This window comes from Zalophus californianus, chromosome 8, assembly GCF_009762305.2.
Source record: "Zalophus californianus isolate mZalCal1 chromosome 8, mZalCal1.pri.v2, whole genome shotgun sequence".
Lineage (NCBI taxonomy): Eukaryota > Metazoa > Chordata > Mammalia > Carnivora > Otariidae > Zalophus > Zalophus californianus.
Window position 1 is genome coordinate 112,927,920 of NC_045602.1, and position 14,594 is coordinate 112,942,513.

The window sequence follows — 14,594 nt, forward strand, 5'->3', positions numbered from 1 at the left end:
CGCCCCTGACCTAAACATTCTTGAGCAGAGTGGTCTTTAGCTTCCAAATGTTTGAATTTCTGCCAAATTTTTTCTTGTGATTGAGTTCCAGTTTTAAAGCATTATGGTCTGAGAATATGCAGGGAATAATATCAATCTTTTGGTATCGGTTGAGACCTGATTTGTGACCCAGTATGTGGTCTATTCTGGAGAAAGTTCCATGTGCTCTTGAGAAGAATGAGTATTCTGTTGTTTTAGGGTGGAATGTTCTGTATATATCTATGAGGTCCGTCTGGTCCAGTGTGTCACTCAAAGCTCTTGTTTCCTTGTTGATTTTCTGCTTAGATGATCTGTCTACTGCTGAGAGTGGAGTATTGAGGTCTCCTACAATTAACGTATTGTTATCAATATGACTTTATTTTAATAGTTCGCTTATGTAGAAGACTTCTCCCATGTTGGGGGCGTAGATATTTACAGTTGTTAGATCTTCTTGGATAGACCCTTTAAGAATGATATAGTGTCCTTCTGTGTCTCTAGCTACAGTCTTTAGTTTAAAATCTAATTTGTCTGATATAAGAATTACTACCCCAGCTTTCTTTTGAGGTCTGCTGGCATGGAAGATGGATCTCTATCCCTTCATTTTCAGTCTGGATGTATCTTTAGGTTCAAAATGAGTCTCTTGTAGACAGCATACGGATGGGTCCTGTCTTTTTATCCAATCTGCAACCCTGTGCCATTTTATGGGAGCATTTAGGCCATTCACGTTGAGAGTGATTATTGAAAGATATGAATTAACTGTCATCATGTTGCCTGTGAAGACCTTGTTTTTATAGATTGTCCCTGTAAATTTCTGTTGTATATCACTCTTGGGGTCTTTCTCCTTTTATAGAATCCCCCCTTAATATTTCTTCCAGGGCCAGCTTAGTGGTCACGTATTCTTTCAGTTTCTGCCAGTCTTGGAAGCTCTGCATCTCTCCATCCATTCTAAATGACAGCCTTGCTGGATAAAGTATTCTTGGCTGCATGTTCTTCTCGTTTAGTACCCTGAATATGTCTTGCCAGGCCTTTCTGGCTTTCCAGGTCTCTGTGGATAGGTGTGATGTTATTCTGATGTTCCTCCCTCTGTACGTAAGGAATAGCTTCCCCTCTCCCTAACTGCCCTTAAGATGGTTTCCTTGGTTCTAAGATTTGCAAGTTTTACTATTACATGCTGGGGTCTTGGCCTGTTTTCCTGGATCTTGGGAGGGGTCCTCTCTGCCTCTAGGACACAAATGTTTGTTTCATTCCCCAGATTAGGGAAGTTCTCAGCTATGATTTGCTCAAATATATCTTCTAGTCCTCTCTCTCTCTCTCCACCCCCTCCAGGATTCCAATAATTCTGACATTGGAACCCTTCATGGTGTCACTTATTTCTCTGATTCTATTTTCATGGATTCTGAGTTGTTTTTCCCCTGGCCTCCTCTTTTCCCTTTTTATCTATTAAATGGTCTTCCAGGTCACTGATTCGTTCTTCTGCCTCACTTACCCTGGCTGTTAGATTATCTAGATTAGCTTGGATCTCATTGATGGCATTTTTAAGTTCTGCCAATTCAGCTTTCATTTCTGCCCTTAGAGACTCTATGTTGTCATTAATTGATTTCTCCATTCTAGCTATTGTCTTCACAATTGCTAGTCTGAATTCCATCTCTGACATCTTCGTTATATCTGAATCCATTTGTAAATCTGTGGCATAAATCATAATCTCTGAGTCTTTCCTATTTTGGGGGTTCCTCCTCCTAGTCATCCTGTTGATGGGTGGTTGAGGGAATGTACAGAGTCCAAATTATTGGCCACAACCCAAGCAAGATGCACCTGTTTTCTTGGGACCTTAGGGTTGCTGGCCTCTTGTTCTCCCAGCCTGTCTTCTGGGGGAGGGGCCTGCTGTGCTGTTACTCAGGCAACCCTGTTTGGGCAGAGTTGCCCTGCCCCCTGTGGCAGGGGATGGGCTCAGTGGGAACTAGTTTTTTGGGGCTTTTGTTCTGTGGCGGCTTTCTCTGGCGGCTTTCCCTGACAGCTTTCTGTGTCTCTTCTGAGAGTCAGAGCAGAAGAGACTGTTTCCAACCCTCTGCTTCAGAGCAGAGAGATCGCAGTCTGTTCTTCAGTGAACTCTCCAGTCCACCTCTCTCCCTTTCTGTCCGTGCTGCTATAAACTGCAGTGTCCTGGGTTGTGCGCCGCTCCGCAGCGCTCCCAGTCCTCGCCTCCAGGTGGGGGCACATCTCTGCCCTTTGTGCTTCTAAAACCACCAGCTGCCCCCAGTTCGCACGTGTGGCCCTGCCGCTCTGGTTTCCATCTGGGGGGCTGCCCTAAAGTCCTTTCCCTGCCACTACCGGTCTGCAAGTCTGTGCCCAGTCCCCAGCGCGGGAGGCTGTTGTTCACAGGTTGTGCAGGATCCCCACGGCCAGGCTCCCTCCAGCTGCCATTTATCCTCCGATATCTGCTGGCAGAATCACGGTTCCCCGCTTTGTACCTTGAAACCAACTGCCTGCGATATTCTGTTTGTAGAGATCCAGATCTATCTTCTTACACATCAGGCTGATTTCGTGGGTGTTCAGAGTGGTCTGGTAGATATCCAACTAAATTCTGGGGACCAGTTGGAATAGGGTCCCCTACTCCTCCGCCATCTTTTCTTCTCCCCCTCTTTTTTTTTTTTTTAAAGATTTTATTTATTTATTTGACAGAGAGAGACAGTGAGAGAGGGAACACAAGCAGGGGGAGTGGGAGAGGGAGAAGCAGGCCCCCTGCTGAGCAGGGAGCTTGATGCGGGGCTCATCCCAGGACCCTGGGATCATGACCTGAGTCGAAGGCGGATGCTTAATGACTGAGCCACCCAGGTGCCCCGCCCTCTTTTTTTTTTTTTAAAGATTTATTCATTCATTCATTCATTTATTTGAGAGAGAGAGAGAGAGCACAGGCAGAAGGGGCAGTGGGAGAGGGAGAAAGAATCTCAAGCAGACTCGTGCTGAGCGTGGAGCCTGATGTGGGGCTTGATTTCATGATCTGGAGATCATGACCTGAGCTGAAATCAAGAGTTGGATGCTGGGGCGCCTGGGTGGCTCAGTTGGTTAAGTGACTGCCTTCGGCTCAGGTCGTGATCTTGGGGTCCTGGGATCGAGCCCCGCATCGGGCTCTCTGCTAGGCAGGAAGCCTGCTTCTCCCTCTCCCACTCCCCCTGCTTGTGTTCCCTCTCGCTGTCTCTCTCTGTGTCAAATAAATAAATAAAAAATCTTAAAAAAATTTGGATGCTTAACCAATTGAACCACCCAGGCACCCCAGGACTTTATTTTTTAAATGAAATTTTAGGTTCATTGCAAAATTGTTGCAATTGTTGCAAGGAAGATACAGAGATCTGTCATACACTCCCTGCCCCTGCACATGCATAGCCTCCACCATTATCAACAAACTCCAGCAGAGTGGTTTATTTGCTACAATTAGCGTATAATAATCACTAAAATCCACAGTTTACATTATGGTTCACTCTTGGTGTTGTATTTTCTATGGCTTCAGGCAAATGTATTTACATGGATTCATCATTCTAGTATCACAGAATAGTTTCACTACCTTAAATACTTCCTGCGCTCCACCTACTCATCCATCCCCCCACCCCAATCCCTGCCAACTCTAATCTTTGTCTCCATAGTTTTTCCTTTTTAAAAAATGTCATACAGTTGTAATCATACAGTTTGTGTCTTTCTGAAATTGGCTTCTTTCACTTAGTCATACGCATTTAAGTTTCTTCCATGTCTGCTTATGGCTTAATAGCCCATTTCTTTTTGGCACTGAATAATATTCCGTTGTCAAGATGTATCACAGTTGTTATCCCTTTACCTTCTGAAGTATATCTTGGTTGTTTCCACATTTTGGCAATTATGAATAAAGCTGCTTTAAACTTCTGTATGCAGGTTTTTGTGTGGGCGTAAGCTTTCAATTCCTTTAGGTAAATACAGGTTTCCCCCACTATCCAAAAGTGGAGCATTCCTATGAAATCTTTTGTGAGATGAAATGGTGTAAAGTGAAGAGATAGTTATCATTAATTTATATTGAAAAATTTGAGGATGTTCCCAGAACTGAAAAGTACCCTTTCTTTAGGCTTTTCCGACACCTTTAGGCACATCTTGTCAATGAATGCACAAATTAAATTGAGATAAAGCACAGATGCTCACTGATCCAGTTTAAAGCCCTGGCAGCTTGATGCTGAGATGCTGAGTGTAGATCTGGGGGCAGGGGCTTGGCGGTGTCACTGTCATTACTCAGGGTGCGCTGCCTCTATAACAGCTTGCTGCAAAACAAACACTAAATGTTATTTTCATTTTTTGCCTTTTTTTGTAAAAGCAAGAATCCTCTTAAGATTTCTTTTGGTTAGTGAAAACAGTACTAGTGGACGGCTTTTGTCCAAGTGAAGTGGTATAACGTGAACTTTTGGGAAGTGGGGGATACCTGTACTGAGGAAGCACAATTGCTGAATCATTAGTTTTGTGAGAAATCACCAAGCTGGCTTTCAAATTGGCTGTGCCGGTTTGCATCCCCACCAGCAATGAATGAGTGTTCCTGTTGTTACACATCTTCACCAGTATTTAGTGTTGTCAGTGTTTGGATTTTGGCCATTCCAATAGATGTGTAATGATATCTCACTGTTGTTTTAACTTGAATTTCCCTGACGACGTATGATGTGTAACATCTTTTCACATGTTTATTTGCCATCTGTGTGTCTTCTTGTTGAAGTGTCTGCTAATGTTTTTAGCCCATTTTTTTTACTTGAGTTTTTTATTTTTTTATTATTGAGTTTTAAGAATTCTTTGTATATTTTGGATAACAGTCCTTTATCAGATGTGTCTTTTGAAAATATTTTTCCCCAATCTGTGGCTTGTCTTCTCACATTCCTGACATTGTCTTTTGCAAGGGCAGAAGTTTTTAATTTTAATTAAGTTTACCTTATCAATTACTTCATCTTGGATTGTGCCTTTGGTCAGTCAGTCATGAAAACTTCCGCTCTAGGTTTTTTTGGGGGGAGGAGGGGCAAAGGGAGAGGGAGAGAGAGAATCTTATGCATATTTAATGAATGCTGGGCTCGATCTCACAACCCTGAGATTGTCACCTGAGCCAAAATCAAGAACTGGCCTCTTAACCATCTGAGACACTCAGGTGCCCCTAGGAAGTTTTTTTTAAAGTGATTTCTTTTTCTTTTTTTTTTTTTAACTTATTTTGTTAAGTATTGTTTTCCTAATATTGTTTAGTTGACTATCTGTGTTTTCTTGTACTTCACTGAACTTCTGTAAGATGATTATTCTGAATTCTTTTTCAGTCAATTCACGTATCTCTATTTTTAAGGATCGGTCATTGGAATCTTACTAGTTTTCCTGGGTGGTGTCATTTTCCCTGACTCTTTGTGATCCTTGTATCCTTGTATTGGTGTCTCTGCATTTGAGGAAGGAGTCACCTCTTCTAGCCTATACAGGTTCACTTTGGATGGAAAGACCTTCATGACTCAGTTTAGCCCAGGTTTCTTGATGGGTTAGCTCACACCTTTCACCGGCAGGTGGGGTTTGCCCTAGGGTTTCTATTTGGAGGGAGCTCCTGCTTATGCTGTGAGCTTTGGTAATGCTGCTGGCTGGGCTCCCATCCACTGGCTGGGTTCTGTAGTCGAGCAGAGTTGCCTGTTGGGATCTGTGGTCAGGCAGGGCCAGTTGCTGGGCTCACCAGGTGGGTGTGAATGCAGGCTGGGCTCCTTCTGCCGCTGGCTGGACTCAGTAACTGTGCAGGGTCACTGGCTAGTTTCTGCAATCACCCCTGATTGGATGGGGTTGCAAAACCACTGGCTGGTGAAGTGGTGCTTCTAGCTGGATTTTATGTTTAAGTGAAGCTGCAGGCTGTGCTTCATTGTTTGGTGGGGCTACTGGCTGTGGCCTGCAATTGGGCAGGGCTGCAGGTTGTGCACTGTGGTTGGTTGGAGGTGTTGGCTTGGCTCTCTGGTCCAGTGGAGTCACTGGCTGTTCTCTGTGGTTGGGCAGGGTCCCTGACTGTGTACCATGATTATTAAGCAGGGCCATAGTCTATGCTCTACAGCTGGGTTGGACCACTGGCTGAGGCCAGGCAGAAATGCTGACTGTGTTCTCTGGCCAGAGGGGCTGTTGACTTGGGTTCACAGGTGGGAGTAACCACTGGCTGGCCTCTCTCTTTGGGCAAGGTCACTGGCTGGGATATGGTTGCAATGCTAAGATCCACTTGCTGGTCATTGTGAGCCCCACCCTTCTTTGTTCCAGCTGCCTTCCTGTGGTCTAGGTCTGTCAGTTATCTGACAGACAGAACATTGTTCTCCAAGATGGAAGTGGGCTTCCAGGGAGTGACCCAGAAATGCTGGGGAGGCTGAATGTCTGCTTCTGGTCCTCTTTTCTCCACTGGAGAAATCGTGGACCCAGAAGATCACTCTTGGTGTGGCACTGTTGGCCTGGGAGAGGGGTGCTATGGTCAAAGTGAACCTGCTCATCTTACCTTTCTAAAGTAGATTTTCTTGTTTTTTTGTGCTTCAAAGGATGTGCTTCAGCCTCACCCCCAAGTTCTGAGATTTTCACGAAGGCATCTTGTCTGTGGACAGTTGCTCATTTGTATTTCTGTCAGGAGGACTTGATCCAGGGGCCTCCTATTCCACCATCTTGCTTACTTCAACAGCAGAAGTGCATTTGGTTGCAAGGTAGAGACTGAATCTGAGTGCATTCATAGGAGTGACAGTGGGACTGGAGAGATTGGAAGAGCTTTGAGTAGAGAGAATATTCAGAACACTGTGTGTAAAGTAGGACAGAGGGATCTTAGGAATGCCTTTCAATTTTCCTTTAATATTGTCCTTTCCAGCTCCTCTCATGAGAAAACTCCTACTTATCTCTCAAGTCTCTGCTTAATTGTAACTTCCAAAACAAGTCTCTTTATTTATTTTTTTATTTTATCATGCTATGTTAATCACCATACATTACATCATTAGTTTTTGATGTACTGTTCCATGATTCATTGTTTGTGTATAACACCCAGTGCTCCATTCAGTATGTGTCCTCTTTAATACCCATCACCAGGCTAACCCATCCCCCCACGCCAGAACCCTCAGTTTGTTTCTCAGAGTCCATAGTCTCTCATGGTTTGTCTCCCCCTCTGATTTCCCCCCCTTCATTTTTCCCTTCCTACTATCTTCTTTTTTTTTAACATATAATGTATTATTTGTTTCAGAAGTACAGATCTGTGATTCAACAGTCTTACACAATTTACAGCGCTCAGTATAGCACATACCCTCCCCAATGTCTATCACCCAGTCACCCCATCCCTCCCACCCCCCACTACTCCAGCAACCCTCAGTTTGTTTCCTGAGATTAAGAATTCCTCATATCAGTGAGATCATATGATACACAAAACAAGTCTCTTTAAATCCTGGACTGCTGGGCGCCTGGGTGGCTCAGTTTGTTAAGTGACTGCCTTCAGCTCAGGTCATGATCCTGGAGTCCCAGGATCGAGTCCCGCATCGGACTCCCTGCTCGGCAGGGAGTCTGCTTCTCCCTCTGACCCTCTCCCCTCTCATGTGCGCTCTCGCTCTCTCTCTCTCTCTCTCAAATAAATAAATAAAATCTTTAAAAAAAATCCTGGACTGCTGTTGACCACTTTAAGCTCTTATTCATTTAATTTCTTCATTAGATATTTATTAAGCATGTATCATGTTCTAGAAACTGTCTTAGGGGCTGGCAGTATGTACCACAGGCAGTTTGTACCATCATGGAGTTTACATTAAAATGGTTTGAGATAATGAGCAAAACCAGATATTGCTCTTACTTTCATCAAGGCTTCTGTTGAATGGCAGTCAAATGGCTGCTGCTGAGGGCTGTGTAAAGATTGAAAATGACAAATTCAGATGCCACTAATCTGTACAGCTTTGTGATTTTCTCCAGCATTCTTATCAGGATTGGGATTTTTGTTTGTTTGTTTGTGGATAAGGCAAACACTTAAAAGGATCTGGGGTTGGGGTGCCTGGGTGGCTCAATTGGTTAAGCGTTTGCCTTCTGCTTGGGTCATGATCCCAGGGTCCTAGGATCGAGCCCTGTGTTGGGCTCTCTGCTCAGTGGGGAGTCTGCTTCTTCCTCTCCCTTTGCCCCTTCCCCCATTTGTGCTCTCGCTTGCTGTCTCTGTCTCTCTCAAATGAATAAATAAAAAATCTTTAAAAAAAAAGGATCTGGGGTTGAATTTTTTCCTTACAGATAGGTGCAGAAAATAATAGTGTTTGGATTCTTAAGATGTTGGCAAGAAAGCAATTGAAGTGATGAATCACGGAGTGGACACTGATAAAGAAAAGTGAAGAAGGAAAAGTCTGATTGATGCATGGAATGTATTTGGGTCAAGGGAGTATACATCTTGATGAGTTCAAGGAGAAGACTTCCATAATAACAAAATCAGAGATCTAAAGATGTGTGACTGGGTGTGATTATAGAACGTGGAGTTAGGCAGAAGGGATTCCATTCAGCTTGCACTGCTGATGCATTAATGAGACCCTGGAAAATTCGTATCAAACCTCTGAGCCTCAGTTTCCTAATTTAAAAAATGCTGGCAATGACATCAAACTCAAAGTGTTATGAGTTTTAAGTGTGATAACTTAAGTGGCACTCAGCACATGGTTGGTGCCCACAGAATAATTGTTCACTACTGCTTGATACCACCCAACCTTCTTTTATTCCTTTCCTCTCTCCTGTCCCTATTGTTAGAGGCTAGCAGAGTTATTGTCCCATGAAATAAGATGAGGAATAAAGAAATTGTGCAGGAAAGGCAGATTAAGGGACTAGAAGATAAAAGACCTTAAGAAGGAGAGTTTAGCAAGGTCAGTTCCTTCATCTAGGTCACATGAGTAGGGTGATTTCAGGGATCAAGGTAGTCCAGTGTGGCAAGTACAATGGACTCTTCAGGGGGCCTCTGATAACCCCTCTGTCTGGGCAGACAGACCCAAACTATTTGTACCTGTGACTTATCTCTCCTAGTCATACTAATGGGTCATCTCTCCTAGTCATACTAGTGGGTCCTCACCCCAGAGCACAGCATGATCAGCAACCACTTGTGTACATATACTTCTGCCATGGTCCAGAGAGCAAAGCCTTAGGAGAAATTTCCCCTAATCTCCCAGTGAAGACAGTGTAGCATGCATGCTGCTGAAAATTTGCACAGGTAGTTGTGGAGTGGTTGCAAAGTATGTGCTTCTGTAACTTGCCAGGGGAGAAAACCGTGTAAGTGTCAGAAACAAGATAGATTAATTTATAAAACTATATAATAGCAGCATAAGCAAGTTGAATACATGTAACAATTCTACTTGTTTTGGGACAACAAACTGTGGTATTTTGCATTGTAATGGCAAATATAAAGAAAACATACCATTTTAGTACAATACTTTGGCATTTTGTGTAACCAGACAGGATGGAGTCCTGATTACTTAGCCACATAGTTACTTTTTAAATTTAGACTCTTGAATTACTTTGGTACAAAAATGTCTTTTCTTGTTGAATGCTTGGATTTATAACAAAAGCTGTGCTTTCTTTTTTTGTGATTATTATTTGTGAAACAAGAAGTGTGTTCACTCATGTATCTTTTGGTGTCTATGCCCTTCTGTAATAGATGTGTGACACTTTCTTTTAGCTGCTCAGCATCTTCCAGCTCCTCTGTACCTCTCTGTATCTTTCAACCCTCCTCTATACCTGTGGCGACTCTGACCAGTTTTCCCCTGAAATGCATCCTCCCCTTATATAGTATATAATTGTCACTTGGGAAAGGTTGCCAATGTCCCATTCCCCCTGCATCTAAGTGTGGTTATGTGATTTGTTTTTACCAATGGAATGTGAGGAGAAATGATTGGTGTCACTTTTGGGAATAGACTTTTAAGAATGAGGTATGACTTTCTTGTGTTTCCATACATTGGCACCAACAGTCTGGACCTCATTGATCTGTTTATGAGAAACATAAAGAAAGTGTATGAAGTTGTTAAATGATCAGGGTTAAGGTCTCCTTACAGTGGGAGATGTGGATCCAGGTAGGAAGGCTTACTGATGTATGTGACGGTGGCCTCCACAAGTGACATTGTGGCAGTGCCTTTCTGCAGTGTAAATAATGGGAACCCAGTCCCTGTGCTGCTGCACTGCATAATACTGCTTGTTAGGCTAGATCATCAGGGACTCTTGTATTTGGTAACAGAATGGCATAATGCATTTTACAGGAACATAATGCTTTACAATAACCTGCTACCACATCAGGGAGCACACTGACTGTCCTAGAGCACTGTCCTCTAGCACTCTAGAGGAGTGACAGGATGTTTTACAGGAGTTTCTTGTAGGGTGAGTCCCAGTCTTCCCTTTACTGTAGATCTTATTTTCTTAAGTGCTATGGGGAGTGTGTGTGACCTTCACTTTTCTAGTTGTATACCTCTAGATCAGTTCAGTTTTTATATAAAATCATATAGAACTTTGCCATTTTAGAAACAAAATAGATTATATATAAAACTATAAAAAAAGAATCATTCTGGTTGTTGGAGTACACGATTGGTGGCGGGGTGGCCCGGGAGGAGAGTCCTGCAAGAACAGGTGGAAGGTGATGGAGAATGAAGCTGAGAATAGAAAGTGGAGCTGGGGAGTGGGGCATGGGTGTGGAGGGTTTGGGGGTGGCCAGTAGAAGAAATAGCAGAGGATGAAACATCTAGGAATCTGTTCCAGTTACCAGTGTATGTGGTGTGGACACAACCTCCCCTCCCAATTATCTCATATACCCCCAAATTATAGAGTAGGTCTTTCCTAAAAGAACAAAGGGGAACTTTCATCCCTGGGGATAAGCTGAACTCATGGCTTAGAATACAAGGACTTTGGTGGACAGCTAGTCCAACATTTATATGTTACAGACAGGAAGAGTGAAGCTGAAGAAAGAAAAGAGAATTATCAAAGGATCACCTAGCAAGGTTGTGAATTTGAGTCCTCACTGATTCATAGACCAGCGATCTGTTTCCTTTATCCCTGAAACCCTTCTCATCCCCCTCTTCAGAAGAAACTAAGATTAAAAGTTGGTTGTATAGACTTCTATACATCTTTAAAGGCCTTTAGAAACACAAGCACTTAGTACATTTAAAAATTATTTTTTATTGACATACAGTTGACATTGTACCAGTTTAAAGTACACAGTGACACTGTGTAAGTTTAAGTTGTACATTTATATATTGAAATACGATTACCACTGTACTGTTAGCAAACACTTCTGTCATGTCATATAATTTATCATTTTTTTGGCTTTTTTTCATTTTGAATTTTTATAATAAAAATTTCTTTTTTTAAAAAAATATTTTATTTATTTGAGAGAGAGCACTCCCACTTGTGCATGTGGGGGGGGAGGGGCAGTGGGGGACAGAGAAACAGGCTTCCCATGAAGAAGGGAATCTGAGGAGGGGCTCAATCCCAGGACCCTGGGATCAAGACCTGAGCTGGGGCACCTGGGTGGCTCAGATGGTTAAGCGTCTGCCTTCAGCTCAGGTCATGATCCCGGGGTCCTGGGATCGAGTCCCACATCAGGCTCCCTGCGCCTCGGGAGCCTGCTTCTCCCTCTGCCTCTCTCTCTCTCTCTGTCTCTCATGAATAAATAAATAAAATCTTTAAAAAAAAAAAAAAAAAGACCTGAGCTGAAGGCAGATGCTTAACCAACTGAGCCACGCAGATGCCCCTATAATAAAACAATTTCAAGCTTACAGAAAAATTGCAAAAGCAATACTGCAAAATACCCATATATCCTTTACCCAGATTCACTTATTAAGATTTAGTCTCAGCAATTTTGAGGTATATAATACAGTATTGTCTTCTATACTTAATATGCTGTGTTTTAGGTCTCCAGGATTTATTTACCCATACCTCTCATACCCTAGTCCTAGGTAATCACCATTCTACTCTCTGTTTTCTACAAGTTTGGCTTTGGCTTTTTAGTGATATCATGCAGTAGTTGTCTTTCTCTATCTGACTTCTCTCACTTAGCATAATGCTTTCAAGGTCTGTTCATGTTGTCAGAAATAGCAGGATTTCCTTCTTTCCATGGCTGAATAATATTCCATTGTGTAGGTACATGTAACACATCTTCTTTATCCCTACATATGGAATAAAGCTATTTTCATTATGGGAAAACAATCCAATGCATCCTTTGAGGCCTATTTATATGTATATTCTTTGGGGAGCTTTCTTTGATCCATATTCCATGAGACCCCCTGACTGGAATGGGAGTCCCATCTTTTTTATAGCTCTTGGCATGGCTCTATCTTTTCATCTTCTTAAACTTCTGGTCTTTTTTGTTGGTGATGGTGGTGGTCAGTGATATGCTGCATGCATTGATTGATTGATTGATTGATTGATTTTATCTTTGACCATCTTCACCCATTCCTCCCACCTCTCATACCTTTACTCTGGCAACCACCAATCTGTTCTCTGTATCTGTGAGTTGTTTTTTTTTTTTTTTAAAGATTCCACATGGAAGAGAGATCATACGGTATTTGTCTTTCTCTGTCTGACTAATCTCATTTAGCATAATGCCCTCAAGGTCCATCCATGTTGTCACAAATGGCAATATTTCATTCCTTTTTATGGCTGAATAATATTCCATTGTATATATATACACCACAATTTCTTTATCCATTTACTCATCATTGGACACTTAGGTTGTTTCCATATCTTGGTTATTGTGAATAATGCTGCAGTGAACATGGAGATGCACATATCTTTTCAAATTAGTGTTTATATTTGTTTTTTGGATAAATACATATTATAAAATTTCAGGACCAGATGGCTGCACTGGGTAGATTCTACCAAATGTTCAATGAAAAATTAATATCTATCCTTCTCAAACTATTCCAAAAAATAGAAGAGGGAACTCTTTCACACTCATTCAATGAGGCCAGTATTACCCTGATACCAAAACCAGACAAGGACACTGCAGGAACAGAAAATTGTAGGCCACCTATCTCTTTGATATCCTATTTTCATTTCCTTTAGGTACGAACCCGGAAGTGGTATTGCTGAATCATATGGTTGTTCTATTTTTAATTATTTGATGGACCTCCATACTGTTTTCCATAGCAACTGAACCAATTTGCATTTCCACCAGTGATTTTTAAGGGTTCTCTTTTCTCCAAATCCTCACCAATACTTGTTACATCTTGTCTTTTTGATGATAGCCATTCCAACAGATATGAAGTGATATCTCATTGTGGGTTGTTGTTGTTGTTTGCATTTTCCTGATGTTTAGAGATGTTGGACATCTTTTCGTGTACCTGTTGACCATTTGGGTGTGTTCTTTGGAAAAATGTCGTATTTCCTCTACCTATTTGTTAATCAGATTTTGTTGTTGTTGTTGAGTTGTGTGAGTTCTTTATATATTTTGGCTATGAATTCCTTATCTGATATCTGGTTTGCAAATATTTCCTCCCATTCCGTAGGATGCCTTTTCATTTTGTTGATTGTTAATTTTGCTGTACGGAAGCTTTTTAGTGTGATGTAGTTCCATTTGTTTGTTTTTGCTTTTGTTGCTTGTGCTTTTTGTGTCATATCTAAAAAATCATTGCCAAGACTAATGTCAAGGATTTTCTTCCCTATATTTTCTTGTAGGAGTTTTATATCAGGTATATCAGGTCTTATGTTTAGATCTTTAATCTATTTTGAGTTAATTTTTGTGAGCAGTGTAAGGTAAGAATGCACATTTTTCTGCATGTGTTTATCCAGTTTTCCCAGTGCCATTTGTTGAAGAGACTATCCTTTCCCCTTTGGGTGTTCTTGGCTCTCTTGTCAAATATTAGTTGACCATAAATGTGGGATTTTATTTTTTTATTCTGTTCCATTGGTCTGTGTGTCTATTTTTATACAAGTGTCATACTGTTTTAATTATTATAGCTTAATGTTTGGTTTGAAATCAGTAAGTACATTTGGTGTCTCCAGCTTTGTTCTTCTTTCTTATGATTGCTTTGGCTATTCAGGGTATTTTGTGGTTTCATACATTTTTAGGGTTATTCTATTTCTGTGAAAGATATGATTGGAATTTTGATAAGGATTGTCTTGAATCTGTAGATTGCTTTGGGTAGTATGGGCATTTTAATGATATTAATTCTTCCAATCTTTGAGCATGGAATATCTTTCCATTTATGTATGTGTTCTTCAGTTAGTTTTCTCTGTACAGGTCTTTCACCTTTTTGCTTAAATTTATTCCTAAATATTTTATTCCCTTTTATGCAATTGTAAATGAGATTGTTTTCTTAATTACTCTTTCTGATAGTTTGTTATTAGTGTTTAGGAATGCAACAGACTTTTGTGTATTAATTTTGTAGCCTTCAACTTTACTGAATTTGTTTATTTTAACAGGGTTGGGTTTTTGGGGTTTTTTTTTTGGTGAAGTCTTTAAGGTTTTCTATATAATATTTTGTTATCTGCAAATAGTGACAGTTTTACTTCTTCCTTCCCCATTAGGGTGCCTTTTATTTCTTTTTCCTGCCTAATTGTTCTGGCCAGGACTTCCAATACTATGTTGAATAAGTGGTGATGAGAGTGGGCATCCTTGTCTT